Source organism: Maylandia zebra, linkage group LG17 (genome assembly GCF_041146795.1).
Source record: "Maylandia zebra isolate NMK-2024a linkage group LG17, Mzebra_GT3a, whole genome shotgun sequence".
Taxonomy (NCBI): Eukaryota; Metazoa; Chordata; class Actinopteri; order Cichliformes; family Cichlidae; genus Maylandia; species Maylandia zebra.
The window spans coordinates 33302679-33322907 of NC_135183.1; the positions used below are offsets into that span (position 1 = coordinate 33302679).

At 41.9% G+C, this 20229-nt stretch overlaps 1 protein-coding gene across 4 annotated transcripts in view; it reads left to right on the forward strand.

Annotated features, from left to right (window-relative positions):
• dock4b (dedicator of cytokinesis 4b) overlaps positions 1–20229 on the forward strand; it is a 142482-nt gene that overhangs the window by 15598 nt on the left and 106655 nt on the right. The gene's annotated exons all lie outside the window — the stretch shown is intronic.

Below are 20229 nucleotides of genomic sequence, written 5' to 3' on the forward strand. Positions count from 1 at the left end.
ATGGCCGTTTTGTCCCTTTTCTCTGTGTTTTTCTTTCTTTCTTTTTTTCCAAATCTAACCGAGGCCAAAGTTTCCCAACCTCCAGGAATAATCCTCCTTGATCCACCAATGGCATGCAGCGCACAGGAAAATAGTCCTGACGACAGCTGAACCTCTTAGCCCCGCAGGAATGTTTGACCACGTGCGGCCACACAGACACACACATAAGCTCACCATACACATAGGCCATACATTCAACGTTGAATCGCAGTGCAGAGCCAAACAGAGCGTCTCTCCATCTTCAATAGCAATTTTGTTTTTTCGGTTCTCAGCTCTGAATGACGGTGAAGACAAATTTGAGGAACTAGTTACTACTTTTAGAGTTTTTTTTTTTTTTTTTTCGTGAGGTCTATACTTCCTGAAAGCCCCATGTGAGGCGACTAAAGCAGAGAAAAAGGGAAGGAAACCCATTTCCTATAAAAGGCCATTTGACACACATACAGATTCCCTTCTGTAGTTTTATAAACTCTCCTCACAAGAAAGTGTTATAGTAAACATATAAGAACTTTTATTTATCGCTCTGCCCCATATTTCTTTTTGCTGGCGTGTCTATTTGCTTGTGCGCGCGTTTGTGTGTGTGTTATCGATCTAAGTTGTTGCAGATGTCAGTGCAGAATCCAACCCTCATCTTGCAGTTTTCAGCGTGAGCCTCTCTTCGTTGGAAAAAATGACAGTCGGGGCTAATATAGAAATGGACAGAGTCAAGTCATTCATTCCCCGCATTGTGTGGCTCACGGAAAAGCAGAATGCACATCACATGAAAACACTTTATTTTTACTCTGATGCGCGGGCTGGATGACAGATGCCTCGCTCGTCATATTTCTTGGTTCAGTTGCTCCTCACCGCTGTCGCTATCTTGTCATTGTTAGTTCAGCTCCATTGTAGTCTCACCACCTCAAATGGCTGCCTCGGCTCTTTTTCTACCCCGCTGAGCTTTACGGGGTCTTGTGGCAAAGCTTCTAAACTTTCGCTCGTGTTAGGAATTCGCAGTTCCCCGTAGAGCGCACTGTACTTACAAGCGCAACTGTTGAATGCCTCTTTGTGTAGAGGCCTTTGGGGTTGTAAACTGTAACAGCTTTTTGGAGACTGTTACTCTGTCAGAGAAATAGTTCTCAACTTTTGGCAGTAACATACTTCCCATACAGCAGATTAGATGTTGTTTTATTTGATCAGCAGTTATGACTTCCCCATAATCCCTATTGTTCCTCGTGGTTCCCTTTTGAATGAAATATTTGTTGATCATTTTAAATTGCTTGTGCTGTGTTGCTGCGAGTCCATGGATGTGATATATTTTGACATTAATAGGTGTATTAGGGTTTGTGCTCCGGAGCTCCTTCAGTAATGAATATTCAAGGCTTCGGTCACTGGCATCTAGGGCTGAACGATATATCGCATTTGCGATAATATCGCGACATGATCAAGTGCAATTTTCTAACCGCAAAGGCTGCGATTATACTCTGGACATGTCCAAATTCATGGGCTGCATCCTCCTGAGGCCGCATTTGTAGACCGATTACGTCACAGCGACGCGCCGAAGGCTGTCCAAATTACTACCATATCCCAGAATTCATAGCGCGGCCCAACCAAACTCCAGTTTCCAGCAATGGCGGCCGCTACTAAGTTTTAAAATTACTCATACTAATCTTTCTGGGTCACAAAATAAACTTTTAACATATTTTCAGGCGAGAAAGTAGTTGTGTAAACATCAAATATCTGCTCGGTTTATCAAGATATCCCATATTTGCAAAAGTGCTTCGACGTTTTCAGAGGCGTCTGCTACCCACCAGCTCGACAGCTAGCCGGGAGCTCGAGGGTTACTGATGCGGCCGAGAACGGCACAACTCCCGGCACATCATTTTCAGATCACCGCGGAGTTTCGCTGCTCGGGTTAAACGTAATATATAAGTCACTTAGACAACCTAAAAATGTTATTGTTGGGCTTTTTTCAGTGTTTTGTTTGTTCGTGAGTAAATCGGTTTGGCTGAGATTAAAGTTATTAGATTAGATAAAATAAAACTTTATTAATCCCCCGGGTGGGTTCCTCCTTGGTTTTCACACAGCTGACTAAACGTCAAACAGAAAACTTATTAAACAGAAGTATGAGACAGTCGAGAATTTACACCAGTGTCTGGTTATATTTTAGATAGCAAGAAGCAGACGGCCGAGTTTATTAAACTCCACCGAGACAGCGGTGACGCTAATCAGAACTAGACCGTCCAATTTCACGCCTTTAAATTTTAAAGGCGTGTTTGTGTGTGTGTTTATACAATTGCTATTATGTTTGCACTTTATGTGTAATGTTACTGACTGCAGAGATCAGTAAGATGTGTGTATTTTTTATTTATTAGTTTTATTTATTTAATATTATTTTTTAATTGAATGACTGTCTAGTAGTTCACAGATGTCGAAAAACTGAGTGTGGTAAAGCCACTGATTTTGTTTATGTATATTTCTGCAATCTGCACATTGCACTGACTTTCATTTTAATGTTTACACCAGGGTTCCTTGTCAGCACTTTATGCTCAGATGTTTGTAAGCTAAAAATAAACTATTGTGTATGTTCAAATATACTGTTGTGATTGAAGAAGTTAAATAAAAATGTCAGTCATCAATTCATGCATCACCTCATGTCATCATAACAGAGGTCTGTCTTCCAGGAAAGAACAGTTTAAAATTAATGTAATATAGTATTGGCCATACTATATGATGTATTGCTTGTCTTTGTTTAATAATACAGAAGACAAAGACCTTAAAAAATAATCGCATATTGCATCGCAATCGCAATATTGGGGCAAAAAATCGCAATTAGATTATTTTCCATAATCGTTCAGCCCTACTGGCATCTGGCTGTCGCGATTTTTTTTGGGGCCATATTTATGATTAAAATGATCAGATGGAGGAAATTAGGTCTCACACAACATATCCTGGGCGCTAACTTGGCCTATGGTACAAGTGGAAAGAGAGGGACAGATGTGAGTTCTGGTCACAAATTAGCAGCTGTAGTTGTTTCTATTTTTGTGGGAGTGGGTGTTGAAAGGCTCTAAAAGTGTCTAAATCCAGCTAAATTTTGAATAATTGTGTAAACAGTGTGATTACTGTGTGCTGTGAGTGAGAAGGATGTTAACCAAAGGAAGTAAAAGAACTACACAAATCTCACACCATTTACTGTGGCCTTGAATCTGAGACATTTTCTACTTATGACTGATCATACTCCCTTTCTAATCCACCATTAGCCATTAATAAACCTTCCTCATCTCGTCCACGTTTTACCAGCATGACCAGTGCACACTTGATAGCCATTAGTAACGTAGGTTGCATATTCCCCTTACTGTGTAGGTAGTTGGCAAAACATCACCATACTTTGCTCTGTTAAATGGCTTGTTCTCTTACAGTCACATGAACTTTTGGATTGATCCTTTTTGTTTGATATATGAACTAATGCCACAGATGATTTGTTTTGGTTGTATAAATATTTGCATAAAAATACATAATTATTGTGTAAAATATGTTAAAAGAAAAGTTTAAGAAGCAGTGAACCCGTTTACTCATGAAAATTTTAAGTCTAGGGGAGGAGCAGCTAGTTCAAAGAGGTTTCTATAAAGAGATCTAAAGAGATTTCTAGTTTCATATTGGATTTTTTTCCCTCCCCTTTTGAAAGGTTTTTGATTTCACAATTTTTAATCTATTCATTCATCCATTTTATCATTCATCCATTCATTCATCTGAGTCCGGGTCATGGGGCCAGCAGTCTAAGCAGAGAAGTCCAAACCTTTCTAACCTTGCCCACCTTAGAAACAGAAGCAATCCCAACCTGGCCTAAAGCATATATAGGATATTTCATTTTCAGCCTTTTTATTTTCTTTCTTACTTTTTGGTAAATAATGTGCAACATCGAAGGCAGAACGAATAAATCCATCCATCATGTTTCCTGACTTCCATCTTTTCGAAGAATCTGACATTGCTGCACTGCTAAATTAAAAAAAAATAATTTTGTGTCTAGATGTATGCATAAAGGATATGACCAACTATGTTGAAGGCAACAGAAGTTTATTTATAAGCATCACTTCCTCATATTTTTTTTAATCCTGGGATGAGCCTGGATTGGTATGACACATCACGGGGGTGGGTTTCATCTTACTTCACCTGCAGCATCATTTTTGTTGGAAAAACACTCCGATATTAGCACATTTTTATAGCACTGGAATCACTATTTGCATAGGCATAGTTTTGGTGGATAACATAATTCACATTACAATTTTAGTGATCGTAGTTCACATCTTCAAAATTAAAATTCAAAGTAAGAGTCTAAAACTCAATATTTTTAATGGCATAAGGCAGAGACATGCTGTCTGTCCAGTGTCACACTAGTCTGAACACTGATTGTTCATGCTCATACCTGCTTTCTACCACCCCTATCATTAAACTACCCATCCTTCACGCATCCCCTGCGTTTCCTTCATTTCCCTGGTCTCCATTTGATTTGGCTGCACGTCCTGCTTCACAGGATTTCCTTAAAGTTGTTAGCTTAGCTCCTCTTTTGCCCGTATTAAGGGAAGCTGACATATTCAGAGCTCTTATTGAGAAGCAGTGACTGGATAGCTAGCTGGCTGGCTTAGCTGATAATAAGGCATGCTCCAGTGGCTTGTATTTGTGTAGCACCTGCCATCTGTGTGTCCTTGAGTGGATCCTCCAAGCGCGCGCGTGTGTGTGTGTTTCAGAGTTATACCACGCTGCCACTTCCTGTGAAGTGTCTTCAAATGCCCTGGCTGTGTTCTGAGGCTATGACCGTCTGTCACTGCATGGGTGTGTTTGAGCCAGCACGCCGTATGCACGCATGCACGCATTTTGCCCGTGTGACTGTGCAGTCAGCACTTCTTCTCATGTCTTGACCGCACGCAGTGAATCTGAGCACACGTCTTTCAAAACCTGCACCCTGTGGCCCCATCACTTGAACGCATGAAGCCGACACTGTGGTCTTTTCATCCACTCCCGTGCTTTTCACACACTCCTCACTGACTCAGATCTCTCACTGATGCTTCAGTCCTCTCTCCCCCCTCTCTTATACAGTTTCTCTGTCTCTACTTGTCACTGAGCTCTTTGTTTTATGTCTCGTGAGGAGAGCTGAATGAGGACTGCTGGGCCAGGATGTGAAGTGAACGTATAGAGTAATGGCTACACAGAATTGAAATGCTAGTCTGTCTCTAAATTTTTGTTCTGTGTTTTTCTTTTTGTTTTATTTGTGTGTGTGCATTTTTAAAATCATGTTTGCAGTGAACTAGACTAAATAAAAATCTTGGCGGTTGGGTAGACATGGAAACAAGTACCATAATTGCTTGAATTGTCTCCAACTCTATGATTAGCTGCAGCCCTATCATCAACATTCTCATCTTTCCCTCCGTCTAACATCGTTTGTCTGTCTCTTTTTCTTTGCATGCCAGTTAGTGCATCTTCTAGAAGGCTTAGCATTCAGTGGTAGCAGCATGGGGTAATTTCTCCATGACTGACTGATATTCTGCTTCCAAAGGATGTGCATGGTCAGCCTGAACACTAATGGGAAACTTACGAACGGTAATGAGATAAAAAAATGGCTTCAAAAGTTAAAGCCAATATTAACCCAACTGACATTTGTCTTCAGGGTCCTCCTTCCTTTGATTCTAGTCTTCTCAATCTTTGATTTCTCTGCGTGTGTGTGTGTGTGTGTGTGTGTGTGTGTGTGTGTGTGTGTGTGTGTGTGTGTGTGTGTGTGTGTGTGTGTGTGTGTGTGTGTGTGTGTGTGTGTGTGTGTGTGTGTGAGCTGAGCTTTGTTAATCAGATGAAGGAGAACCCTTCCTGTCCATAGTAATTTCTTGATTCTGTTGACCTTAAGCGTACTTTAACACCTTGCGCCATCTGTACAGATCCATATTTTAGGTGCATTTCAGATGCCACACATATACAAGGGTATATGTCTGTGAAAAGGTCAGGCTGTGGTTTTTCACAGAAATGAAACAGTGAAATCTGTTTTTAGTTCCTGGCTGCCCTTGTTGTTATAGCTCTAGTGAACTTGAGAACATTACTTGCTCATATTCTTCCCACATTTTTAGTACATTTATCAGTGATTACAGTATTGATTACAGCCTCTCTTATATATACAGTCGTAGCTACCAAGGACATAGACTTTCTGGTAATTTCAAAAGGTATATTTAGTCACTTTGCTACTAGCACAGAACATACTGTCTGTCAAACAGTTTGACAGACACTCACCATGCAACACCATCTGGAAAACACCTGATTAGCAACAGCTTCATTTTATAACATGATCACAAATCACAAATAGCGTAAAAACATACCTGGATAGGAAAACACAATGGAACACTATCAGCCATCTGGCACACATTAGTGAAGTAGTATGGGATAATCTTGACAGAGAACAGAACTAAACTCAGCCGTCAAGAAGCCTGAAGAACTACTTCTGAAGACTGCTCTGTTTTCCCCTTATATACTGTATATCTCTGTATGTTTGTATGTTTAAATATTGCTCCATGTATTTCCTATTTTCCTATCAAAATATAAAGAAAAGCTGTGGCTCAAGACTTTTGCACAATACTGTATATGTGTTAGATTTGAGTTATTTTGGTGTCTAGAATGGGTGTGGCAGGAAAAATGTTACTGTCTTGGAGTGGTTCACAAAGTGCTTTATTTATCTTCATTTTGAATATTAGAGCTGTGACTCCAAGAGTGCAGTGGGTTTTTGGGTCAGTGATTCTTTGAAAAGGTCATCAGGTCATTTGACGGGAATCTGCCACTATTTAGTGCCGGGACGTAGGGATAGAGCCATACTACCGAGAGGAATAGCAATAACAATAACTTTAATTTTAGCTCAGAGGTGGTGTTTGTGTGCGTTGTGGCAGCTGGAAGTTCATTCGTTGTCTGAGAGCTTTTGTGTCATGGCTTTCAACCTACAATTTTGTCTTGCTGGTGGCGATGTTGTGGCGGCATGCTTCCTTAACAACAAATCGCTGTTCAAAACAAGACGCATCTGCGTGCAATAAAAAGTTGTTCCCGGGCTACTGTCGTGAAACAAACCAGCAGGTTTAACTAAGAAGAAAACCTCCATATGGTTGCTCATGGCTCACTGAATATTCAAAGACTCCGGGTTATCCCCTCTCACCAAGCTAACAACATGCCTTTGCGGATGTATGCTCATATTGTTGTGCTTGTCACCAGTCCTATCTGTGCAATCTCATGCATGTGTACATGCTGAGATGTTACACGTATTAAGAACAACATGCTTTTCATCAGGGCAGGGTGGGGAAATATTTCCTAATGAGGTGACAAGCACCAGCTGTCCACTATGAAAAGGCAGTATCAAATGGTATGATACCAGCACTTTAACACTTTGATGCATGCTGAGTCTACAAATGGGAGGTATTATTCAAACCGTGCCTCACAAGTTTGTAGAAGATGTGTGATATGTACAAAAAACTGTGCACACCTGGAGACCTGACAGGTTTCCAGGTGTGCATGACTGCAGTGGAGTATAGTCAAAGCCTTAATCACTAACTTCACGAAAAAATTGATGTACATCAGTGTGCAGGGCAATTTTTTTTTTTTTGGTCAAATTAGCAACAAGGTGCTGGATGATTAATTATCTACAGTTACATTTGTTCATAAGTTCTAGTTGTGGAAGATAATAACCTTGTTATAAGTCACAACTTTATACACACCAATAATTGTATATAGGCTTTAATATACCTTGTATAATTTGTATCTCTACAGTTGCCTGTTGTTTATTTTCATATTCATATTTCCATATTGTTCTGTTTAATTTTACTTTATTACATTTCTTTGGTTTGTTTTTGTTTCAGTTGCACACTGTCTGTTGGGGGAACTGCGATTCTCTCTTTCCTTTACATATTGCGGAATTGACTATAAAGTTGACTTTGACTTTACAGTCTGACGATCTCCTTGCTTTCCATGTTCTTAAGCCCGTGGCTAAGTCTGCATGTTGATGTGTCCTTGAGCAAGACACTGAATCCTAAGCTGCTCTCAATACATCTGTCAGCATTTGATAAACAAAGTGTTGCATATAAAGAATCTGTGGATGAATATCTGAGTGCCAGTGGATGAATGTGGTTTGTAGAGTAAAACCCTTTAAGACTGGGAAGGTGCTAGAAATGCCCGTCTTACCTGACGGTGTATTTTAAATGACCACAAAAGTGACAGTTGCCTTTAAATTGATTTGCACAATCGGTTTATCAAGCTTGGAGAGAACATAGAGGCGTCTTATTAAGAAACTGAGATATGAGGGAACGGGTTACCAGACCATCACAGGAGTAACATATAAAGAACCTCACTCTTCTACTCTACAGTCAGTTTAGAGTCACTACCTGTATGGGTCCTTGCCATCTCCTTATTACGGCTAATATTATATATAACGTTGGAATCCATTCTTTGTTAGTGTGTTTCATTCATTTTGACAGGTTCTTTGTGCTAATTTGGTTTCCACACTCAAATGCAGAAATGTGCATAGTAGTGAGATATAATCTGAAAACATTCTTAAAAGTTCTCAAGTGCTTTTTTTTTCTTTTTCTGCCTCGCTGTGATTGATTTAACCTTGCTTTTGTCCCCCCTTCTTTCCTCCCCGGGCTCCATGGTCAGCGTGTAAGTGTTTGAGAACCGACAGGGAGGATCTCCTTTCCCCTCAAGCTGACACACGGGCAAACAATGCTAAGTGAGATCCACTATAAAGTCTGACTGGCTGCTTATCTCCTCAGCCTCCCTCTTCGATTCACTCACCCTCCCTCTTTTAGTTTCTCCTTCTCATCCAGTCTCTTCATTGTTTTGTTTCTCTTTAAGCCGTTCTGTTCGTCAGCCTCGCCGTCCTTCACCTTTTCTCCCTTTCTGTCTGCTTTTGCAGAAACTGCATCTTTATTTTTTATTTTTTTGCTTCCCAGTCAGCACAAATCCCACCAGTGTCTGCACATCATCGGGCTTGAGGGCTGTGGCTTCAGGCAACTCTCTCATTTTAAATCTCTTGACAGAGAGATAACACATACACGCACACAAAAAAAAATTTAACTAAGCCAAGCTGGTGGTTGTAGCAGCTCCACTTCTCACATCAATTTGATTTCAAATCACCTTGAGGCAGCACTTTCCTTTTTTTTATTATAAAAGCCACACCTTCATTTTTGGTTTTTTTGTTGATGTTTTTTGGGGGCGGACAACTCACTCACGCGGCAGGATAACACCACAGATGCTGTTTTGGGTGGATTTTGTTTCATCACGTTTTCATCATCGTTTCATCATCCTCAGTGTGGACCTGACTGCTCTCTGGGTTGCCATGGCCCGGAGCAAACGAAAGCAGGCTGTGGGTGTGTTTTTTATTTTAATTTTAATTTTATTTTCTGAGCGTGGGCTGAGGGTATTTTTGCTGATGTCACGTCATCAAGATGTGATGTCAGATGCTAAACCCATAACCTGCCAAATATGTTACATTTGTACATGTGTGAAGATGTGCGTCTGTTAAGGTCAAAAACTGCCACGTGCTGTGCGGGGTCTGCCAACTCTTATGCTCACTTATGCTTCCTGTGTGTGTGTGTGTGTGTGGGTGTGTGTACGTGTGTTTAAACATGCGTTTGCCACTGCATCAGGAGTGCATAATTTGCTGTAATTTGATTCAAGAGAGCCTGAAATGCAGATAGAGGTCAGCCACGCCTCCTCTTCCTTGAAAGAGAGCAGTGAAGGTGGGGAGAGGCAGAAAGGAAGTGGAGAGGTTGCAGTTGAGTCAAAAAGGGAGAGGGTGGTTGACGCAGTAGGTTTCATTTGGCACTCCCACTTTTAACGGTCACACCTGAAGAAAGAAAGCGGATGCTTCTCTCTTCCTTTTTCCTACCCTGTCTGCTTGCTGAGTGCTTGCTCACGGGTAATTGTTGGGGTTCTCCCTGCATTACCTTACAATGTGAAGTGCCCCCGTCCAGACTCACTTTTAGTAATGTTGTTGTGAATTGGGGCTATATAAATAAAGCTGAATTGAATTTTGTTAGTGGTAGCTGCAGCAGAGACTTCACTCATCTATCTCTGTTCCTCGCACAATCCCTCCTCTCTGTCGTTCCCCCGCAGTGTCTTTGTCTTGCTTCATCGTTTTCATCTCTTACTTCTCCCATCAGCCTTTCCACACAAACTTAATTTCCCTGTGATCCCCGAACACATTTTAGCTCTTCTTTCCCCTTTTTCCATCCTTCTCTCTGCGGGGCGAATCGACGTGTAGGCAGTGGTGTCGGCAGGCTTCACCTGCTGCTGAAAATTCTCCTCTAAAGCTGTGGCTTCATGCATATTTACACGCGGGCTGTTTGGAGAGAGAGAGTAGATGCTTTTATTTGCATGTGTGGTTTCATGTGGGTTAAATGATAATTTAGCAATTCTATATTTGTAGAGGGTGGGTTTTTTTTTATTTCAATTTAGAGACAAAGACAGCTTGAAGACAAATGAAAAGAGAGGTTATAACAGTTTACTGCCTGTTGTAAAGAATCACATTTTACAACTTTGTCGTTAAGCTTCGAGCCCGCTGTCCTCGCCTGAGCTGCGTTGCCAGTTTTCCTTTGGGATAACTAATATTCTACTCCCCAGTGTGGTTAAAATAGTAAGGCTGAATTGTGGACTTGTTATCTTAAGTGGCACCAACTGTAGCCAGATCCGTGACCTAAGTTGCAATTAAGCGGATGTGGATATGATATAGCAGTGAACATTTTGTCCTCCTAGAAAAGCTAGAAAAGTGGGCAAGCTTACGTTTGACAAGGACTAAATTGTGATGTTAGACGACTGGGCCAGAGAATCTCCAAAGCTGCAGCTTTTGTGGGGTGTTCCTGGTCTGAAGTGGTCAGGATCTATCAAAAGTGGTCCAAGAAAGGAACAGTGGGCAGCCAAGGCTGATAGACATGGAGGAGCGAAAGCTGGCTTGTGTGTTCTGATTTAACAGATGAGCCTCTGTAGCTCAAAGGGCTGAAAAATGTAATGCTGGTTCTGATAGAAAGGTGTCAGAAAACACAGGGCATCACAGTTTGTCTGTATTTGGGGCTGCATAGCCGCAGACCAGTCACAGTGCCCATGCTGAGCATTAGAACTGGACCATGGAAGAATGGAAGAAGGGGATCATGGATGATCGGGTGTGTTGTGTTGCCAATCTGGGGAACACATGGCACCAGGAAGGAATATGGGGAGAAAGGTGAGCCAGTGGAGGCAGTGGGATGCTTTGGGCAATGCTCTGCTGGGAAACCATGGGTCCTGCCATCTATGTGCATGATACTTTAACACGTACCACATACCTAAGCATTGCAATAGACCACGGGTGGGGAACTCCAGGTCTCAAGGACTGGTGTCCTGCAGGTTTTAGATATCACCCTGGTTCAACACACTTGAATCAAATGATTAGTTCATTACCAGGCCTCTGGAGGACGTGAAGACATGTTTAAATCAGCTGTGTTGGCTCAAGGACACATCTAAAACCTGCAGGACACCAGTCCTTGAGGCCTGGAGTTCCCCCACCCCGCTGTAAACCCTGTACACCCTTTAATGGAATCTGTATCCCCTGATGGCTGTGGCCCCTATTAGCAGGATGCCACACAGTAAAAATCGTATAGGATGGTTTCGGGATCACAGCGAGTTTGAGGTGTTGACTTGACCGCCAAATTCCCCAGACCTCAGTTTAGTCGAGAATCTGTGGGATGTGCTGGACAAACATGTCCAGTCTATGAAGGCTCCAACTTGCAACTTACAGGATTTGATGGATCTGTTGCTAATATCTCGGTGCAGATGCCACAGCACACCTTCACTGGTCTAATGATGTTCATGATGGGTCAGGGCTGTTTTAGCAGCAAAAAGGAGACCAACACAATATTAGGCAGGATGTGATATTCACTGGTATTCAGAAAAATCTAGCATTTCTATGTATTTTTGGATGTTTCAATAAATTGCTGTTTCTATTTCACATCTTCCAAGAAAAATTGCATTTTTTTGCACAGTACTGTATACAGAGAAGTGATATTTAGGCATCAGAGTGACTAGAAACAAGACTAATTATGTCATCATCCAATGGTAAATGGTAGAAAAGTGAGGGGAAATCACACATTTGTGCAGCTGAGATAAAGCTTTCCTAAATGATTTTAATGATCATCTCATTTCCACTTTGGCATCAGTGGGCTATCTAATGCATGCTCTTAGCCAGCTTTGAAGCCTCACACACAGATGCAGAGACACAGACACACACACAGAGTCAGATTAATGCCTGGGAATGAGGTGAGGTTTTAGCGCACTGACCCATTTCATTTTAATCTGAGTCATTTGTGATTTCTCCTGCTCAGGACAGATTGAATGTCACTTTGGTTGCTCCTTGCTTTCATGTCTGGGGCAAAAACTGGCATTACCTAAGGTGATGATCACACTGATGGGGGGGGACACAAAAAAAGTGTTTTCAGCTTTTTCCTTGTTAAATATGCCTGTTTAATATGTGTAAATTGCCAAACGATGTTGTGCGTGTCTCTGTGATGGTGTGTTTACACGAGGCTGTTCTTTGCTAATCATGCTTGAAGCAATACAGAAGCAAAGCAGCAGGAGCTCTTACAAGTTTACAGACACCTTCTATTTTTAAGAAATGGCTGTATCTCTTTTCTGCTCAGCTTTATTTTTGAGTTCTTTCCTGCATGCATCAGATACTGTAAGCGCAACATTGTGCATTTATTCCACGTCATCGAGCTCCGAGCTGCACTGGCTTTTAAAGAAACCCCAACAAAAAACATAAAAAGTAATAGCATTCCTCAAACGAGTGCACTTTGAAAGCTCTGGCTCCAGCAGCGTAATCTGAGCAAAGGGTTATTGTTGCTAGTGAGTAGTATTGTGACAGCGGTTAGGTCGCTATCTCCAAATGCACAATGGCAGCGAAAGGAAACTGGTGTCCGGCAATGAGGTGAGGCTGAATGAAAGCCGTTCCTCCTGGGTGATTCTGCTGCCCTGGTTTTTGTCTGTGCTGCCTATCAGACCTCTACGTCTGCGTGCATTCGTGCGTGTGTGTGTGTTGTCTGTGGGTGCACAGCTGCCAAGTTGAATCCCATTCAAAGTCTTCTCAATGCTGATACTTTCTGTTGTTGATTCCCCCTCCTTTAAAATGCACAGTGCCACTTCTCAGAATTTGAAGACATCTTTTTTTTTTTTTTTTTTTTTGCAGACTGTGCACATCCACAGCCTTTTCTCCCTGTCTCCCACTAAACCTGTCTGGCACCACTTTTACTGTCACACCGGTGCGAGTTGTGACTGCAACTACACTTCGTATAATCCTGTCGCCGTGTGTTGGAGTCTCCTTGAGCGTCGCTAACCATGGTTTCTCTTACGCTGCTTTTAATCCTTGATGTGTTGGACAAGCACAGCAAGAAGGGGATGCATTTGTAGCTTTTGAAAAATGTTGTTTTGTTTTTTTTAATTGACCACATAGAAAGATAAATGCATGAGGTCTATGAGTTGGAACGCAGTGTGCAAGGATTTGGCTAAGGCGAAACATAGCTGAGCTGGTTCTGGTTTGAATTGGAATGTTTTAGTCACATTGCTGGAAATAAAGATTACTTTTGGTTTGGCAAACGCACTTCTGGATGTCTTAAATTGTTGGAGTGGACATGCAAAATGGCGAGCTTGCATCATGAGGAACTACAGGCGTTTATTGATGCAGCTGGCTTTCAGTTCTGTACTTTTCTAAACGTATTTGACGTGTAAGAAACAGTGATATGGTTATTCTCCCCTTCTTCAGCATCAACCCATTAACCTAATTAACAAAACAAAAAAAAGAATCATAGTATTTCCTCACAAATATGCCGTTGCATGTGTGTCTGTGCGGGATTCACAACACTCACATATATTCCCACACGAAAAATTAAATATTCATGACATTACATTTGGCAGTGGTGGAGACCGATTGACTGCCACCAGTTTGTGTGTTGTCAAATTAGCATATTAATGATATAAATGCTGTATAATTAACATGTGGGAGTGGATTATGCATGTGAATCGTTGTCGGATCAGTCAGAGAGAAGAAAGGGTCAGGCTAATTAGGTTAAAAAGCACATCAACGGGTGCTTTGAGTGAAATTTGCCATGAGATTTAGTGTAAACAGCTCGTAAAAGCTGTGGGCTCCGAGACAGGAAATAACTGTTTTTCTACTTTAATGGTAAAATCTCTGTAATGGAGCATCACACTTTATTGCAGACAGAATACATTTAAATTAAAAAAAATAAACAAACTTGTAACTTGTGTAACTTGAGTGCTGGAGTTTCTGCTTGAGGCCCGTGGTGGTATTTGTTCTTCTAAGGAGCTTAAACAGAGTGACAGGAGAACCAAATGTAATGTGCTTTGACAGGCCTCGACTCCAAGTGGCAGCCTGAAACACGTGTAAGCTTAATCCAAGACAGTAGGCTTTCCAGGGATCTCAACTTACTCAGCAGAATGCACTTTCAAACTAGAAATGGAAACGGATATGAAAGGGCAAGGTGACGGTCCACAAAGGTGTGACAAGAACAGCTGCAAAGTGCACTGACGCTGAATCCAGCTGGTCCCTGCAGGATTAAGCATCATATTCCAGAAGTTCCTTCATTTAGGTTTTTGATGATGTTGGAGAGCGTTGTCTTCCTGGTCCGAAAGCTCACTTCATTTTCTTACTCTTCAAATCTATTAGTGAGTCTTGTTGCCCTATGGACAGGATCACTGTCACCCTAGGATAACTTGTATTAGCGTACAATAAAAAAAAACATTACTTGGGGAGTTAAAAAGGCTCAAAGGTATTTCAATAAATCAAAGATGAGGTTTTGACTTTGGTCGGGTGGAGGTGAGTTACACCTTTTTTTGACTAGGGCTAACCGAGAGACAAACAGCAGCTATTCATGCTCACATTCACACATTTAGAATCACCATACACATGGTTTTGGACTGTGGGAGGAAGCCAGAGTAGCCTGAGAGGACCCACGCAGCTAGAGGGAGAGCATGCAGAAGGCCACCAGTTATATAAGGTGATGGTGCTGAGCATCATGCTGCCCCTGTTTAAACTCTGCTTTTATAAAGCACTTTCTAAGTTTTGACTTTAGCAAACTTGGACTTTGACCTTATTCCAAGGTTATATCCAAATGACCTGGAAACCACCAGTCACAAAGGAAAATATTCTAACTGGTCAGAGTATTCTCTGAGTGGTTCCTCGAGGCTTATTGTCTCTGGGTGAAACTGATTACAAAGGTTTACACGGTGCTGCACCAAATATTTCCTTGTGATTGGTGCTTCGATCCTTGGCTGCTCCAGTCTGCTCCAGTCTGCATAGGAAAGTATCCATCCATCCATCCATCCATTCGCTTCCGCTTATCCTTTTCAGGGTCGCGGGGGGCGCTGGAGCCTATCCCAGCTGTCATAGGACGAAAGGCGGGGTACACCCTGGACAGGTCGCCAGTCTGTCGCAGGGCTAACACATAGGGACAGACAACCATTCACACTCACATTCTCTCGCACATTCACACCTAGTGACAATTTGGATTAATCAATTAACCTATCCCCACAAGCTGCATGTCTTTGGATGGTGGGAGGAAGCCGGAGTACCCGGAGAGAACCCACGCAAACACGGGGAGAACATGCAAACTCCACACAGAAAGACCCCGGCCTGATGGTGGAATTGAACTCAGGACCTTCTTGCTGTGCGGCAACAGTGCTAAGGAAAGTATCCTTGGGCAAAATGCTGAAAGTTGATCTCCATCGAGGTCGCCAACTGTTCTCTATGCCGTGTGACTGGGGACGTAGGGGCGCGATATAGTTGACAGCTGCTGGCGACAGTTTTTCATGTTAGCACACCTGTCAATCAAAGTGGCCACAGGGGTCTAGTGGAGTCTACACCTCAACAGATCAGGGCTGTTTTAGCACCAAAAGGAAGGCTAACACAGTATTAGGCAGGTGGGCATACTGTTATGCCTGAGCCATGCTAGCTCTGTTAGGACCAAATAACACACTGGCTGCTCTTACTTTGGTTTCTATATCTGCTCTCTTTCCCCTTGTGTGTCTCCATCAGTACGGCTACCTGTCTGTCAGCCAGTCTTTTTCTGTCTCTGGTGTAAACTGGCAATAAACTTGTTTTTTCATGGGTAAATGGCTCTTCCAGGCTGCCATCCTATTGTAATGTCTGGTTTAAGAAAGACAGTCTTTGCAAAAATAGCAGTGTCCCCACCATGACCCGGTGGACCAGTGTCACAGAGAATCAAACAGAGTATGTGTGCGTGTGTCAGAAAGTTTAAGACTTTGCCTTTTTGTGGCTGAAAAGCTAGTCATTGCAGGCCATCTGGAAACTGGATCTAACAGGTTCAGTTGACAGAAAGTGTGTGTGTGTGTGTGTGTGTGTGTGTGTGTGTGTGTGTGTGTGTGTGTGTGTGTGTGTGTGTGTTTGTTGATGCCAAATCTGAGCATCTGCAGGTCTGTTTTTTGTTCAGTTTATGCAATAGGATATTCGTGGACCAGTGGCATCCGCTTGGACGCGTGTGTGGCGTGTGCGTACATTGGACAGTTTATAGAGTTTTCCACTTGCTTTGAATGTTTTTGTGCTTTGTGGCAGCAGTGTGGTGGAACAGCCATTAATGGCATCTTTCCCCCATTTGTACTTACTGTTCTCTTCCTCTGGCGTAACGGAACATGTCCCACAATCCCAGCACATGGGATAAAAACAACAACAAAATCAATTCCCTCCAGAGTGAACACCTTCCCTGTCTCATCTCATCATTTGGCAGTTAGCCAGCCTGGACGGCTGACAGACAGGTAGTCGGACTGATGGCAGGCAGTTAGAGATGAACGGACAGACAAGCAGCTGGCTTGTGGATCGGCAGGTGGGAAGCTTTCATTTCACAGCAGAAAAAAAAAGAAAAAATGGTGACTTGAAACTGAATAATTTAGCTTAATGCAGCTGGGAAAGTCACTTGGATAATTCATGTATTGGGCACACTTTGTGAGTGTAAGTGTGTTTGCTGTGATTCGTCTGTGTGTGCTTGTGTGTGTGTGCGCCTGAGTGATTGGGCTTTGAATGAATTACAAAAAGTAGAAACTATCAGGCATCTCCTCACGTGTGTGTGTGTGTGTGTGTGCGTGCGTGCGTGCGTGCGTGCGTGTGTGTTCGTGTGCTTTGAACGAATAACAAAGTCAGATGTGCACTTGTGACAAATCCCATGTAAAGAGCCTTTCTGAGGCTTGGGGAATAACAAAGAGTTGGCGATGCTTCAACATAAAATACGAAGGACACGCAGAAGCACACACGTGAACAGAGTTACAGACGGCCCAGAATTTTAATTTCGACTGCAGACTTGGTCTCAGTGTCAACGTGAGAGAGTGGGTGGATGAGTAATTCTGCTGAATCCTCTCTTCAGCAGTGGGCTATTCTCCTAGAGAAAGAGGAGGAAAAAAACACTCCACCCCTAAAAAGGAAAAAAAAAATATAACACCTCTGACAGTCAGCCTCTGATTTGTAGCTTAGTTATTAGTAAAGTTCATGATGCTTTTTTTCTGATCATGAAAATATCCTTACAGCTGCAAGGAATAAGGAGGCTTTAATAGATTTTTGTCTCCCACTGCAAGAGGGCTATTAGTGCATCTTTTCAAAAAGAAAAATCAGAATATCATAAACAGTTACACCACAGTCGGTTTGCTTTGCATGCTTATTAATGTACTACTTGGGGGGGAAAAGTAAAATGAAATTATTGGGCCATAACCAGCGGGAAGCCAGCTTGAATTTTACTGAACGGCAATTGAATTTATCCTTAGCTGCAGCATCCCTGTGTGGTCTGCAGTCCATGAACTGTGACCACTGCGTCTTTGTACTCCTGTACAAGTGCTTGCTTCTTTAAATTGTCTTGGATTAAATATAATCCCTCTGCAACTAAGGGAATTCTCTCTGCGCTGTTTGGATGCTGCGTTCAGGTATACCGAATAAGCCCTGCAGCCAGAAGAAATGAAATTCTCGTCCTCGCTTGAGCTCAAGGCGGAAGCCTTTCTACATGGCAAGGACTCTTGTTATGTTTCCATTGGATATCCCAGTTTTACATGTGCATGACCTTGTATGAATGGGTGTCTCTGTGAGCCTATGTCTACATGCATACGTTGCTGTTTGAATAGGCCGCTTGTGTAAATTTGCTGGCTGTGACTTTGCAGCATTAAGCTTGCACCCTGGTGGATCTGGCAACATTTGCAAGTCTGTGTTTGCATGAATATCAGTGTGAAGCGGCTGACATATTTTTGGGTACATGCAAGTTTAAGAGTGCGGGTTAATTCATTGTGCGTGTGTGTGTGTGTGTGTGTTTGGTTTCAGTGAGCGAGTCAGCAGGACTCTGTGCTATTTTTAAGAGATGATTGCAGTATTGTCAGCTGAGACATTTTGCTGAAACACTCACAGTTACAAAGCAGCGCTTAGTTCTAATAGACCTTCAGCATCACTCTGTCCGTACCTACTTGACCTGCTATCCTTTTAGATGGCAGGCTTTCTCATGACATTTTCTCAAAACCTGTATTAAGACATCTCTCCAGTGTTTGATGTTGAAATGTCATTTTCCACACGCTACCAATTTAAGGGTAATTCCTGATTCCTACATGCAGGCACACGGGCATAGACAGATTGTGCCTTTCATGTGTAAAATTTGTCATATGGCTCTTAAATTGACTTTACTTCAACTATGATTGACTAGGGATGTCATGATACCAGAAGTTAAGTTATTGGTACCAAAAACAGCAGAATTATGCAATTGTTGATGTGTAGTTTGATACCACCGTTTACCAAAAGAAAAGGGAGGGGAAAAGCCTGAAACTTACTGCTGTTCAGTTAACAAGAGAGGGTGAAGCTATTCTGCAGCTGCACTAGTTACCACCTTCCATCTGTAGTTTTCACTGTGCTTGTGGGGATCTTTCTTTTTCAGCATGTAAGCGTAGACTAGAATAATTATAGTCAGGTCCAGAAGAATTGTAGCTTTGGCACAGACGAGGCCAAGTACTGTGGCATTTTTAGAATTTTGGTCTCGAATGGTATTGTAAGCATCAGTTCTGGTGACATGTCTGTCATAGACTGTATCTAAAAGATTGACAGAGCCATGGGGGTTTAAACCCTCAAGTTTGGCATTTTGGCAGATAATGTGTTAAATTTTTATCAAGACCATATTTAGAAAAGGCAGAGATCAGCTAATGCTCCTGCCTGCTATGTCATTAGGTTAGCAAGGTGCTGTCATCATTTACTGTCAGTTGTGATGCTAATTTGGGCTAGGAGAACACGCAAAAAATGGAATATAGTTGCTAGAGAAACATACCAAAGAAGGTGAAAAGTGCCATCTGTCACCCTGAATGTAGGTTATTTTAGCACCTGTGCTGTATGTGTGCTGGCTAGCAGTCAGTGCCGATTGAAAAGGAAGGCAAGAGCTTGGATTAATCACGACTGTTTAGGATTAAATAATAAGACGTAGTCTGTACATTGTTCTGCCTGTTCTTACGAAGCATTTCCTTGTTAACTCTCTGAGGTCGACGGATGCGCCGGCGCATCAAAATCACATGACCAATTTAAAATGACACAGCAACAAGATGCAGCGACCCAGAGTCTCCATTTCAACTTGGGTCGAAAGTGCAGACTTCAAGCTATATAGCAGTTTTTAAATTGTGTGGATAGGCCACGTAAAACCAGAGTTATGGAAAAAAAATACACGCAACATTTACAACGGGAAGAAATGGTTAAAAACTGCGTTTTCTAGAGACGGTGCTAGCAAACATACCTGATTGTTCTGTAAATAGATTTAAATGGTTATATAAAAAACACCTGAGGCCTTGGCTGCATTTCTAGGTAGATAGTACCATATAACTTTATTGTTTGCAAAACATGTGCATAATTTTTAGAAATGTACAATTTCTATTTGCATTTCAAGTTATGAAAATGATTTGTTAAACATGTTTGTGGTTTTTACAGAAAAAAATATAACTTTTTTCTACTCAGATTTTTGTCTGAATTTAGTTCAATTGTGCTAATATAGTATGTCAAAATGAAAAAACAACTCCAATTTCAGATATGAGGTTGCGCTGAAAATAATGATACCAAACAAGGCAAGATAAACAGCTTTTAAAGGAGAAATATAGAGGTAAAATCAAAAGTAGTCAAAAACGGCCAATTATACCTTGGACCCAAGAGGG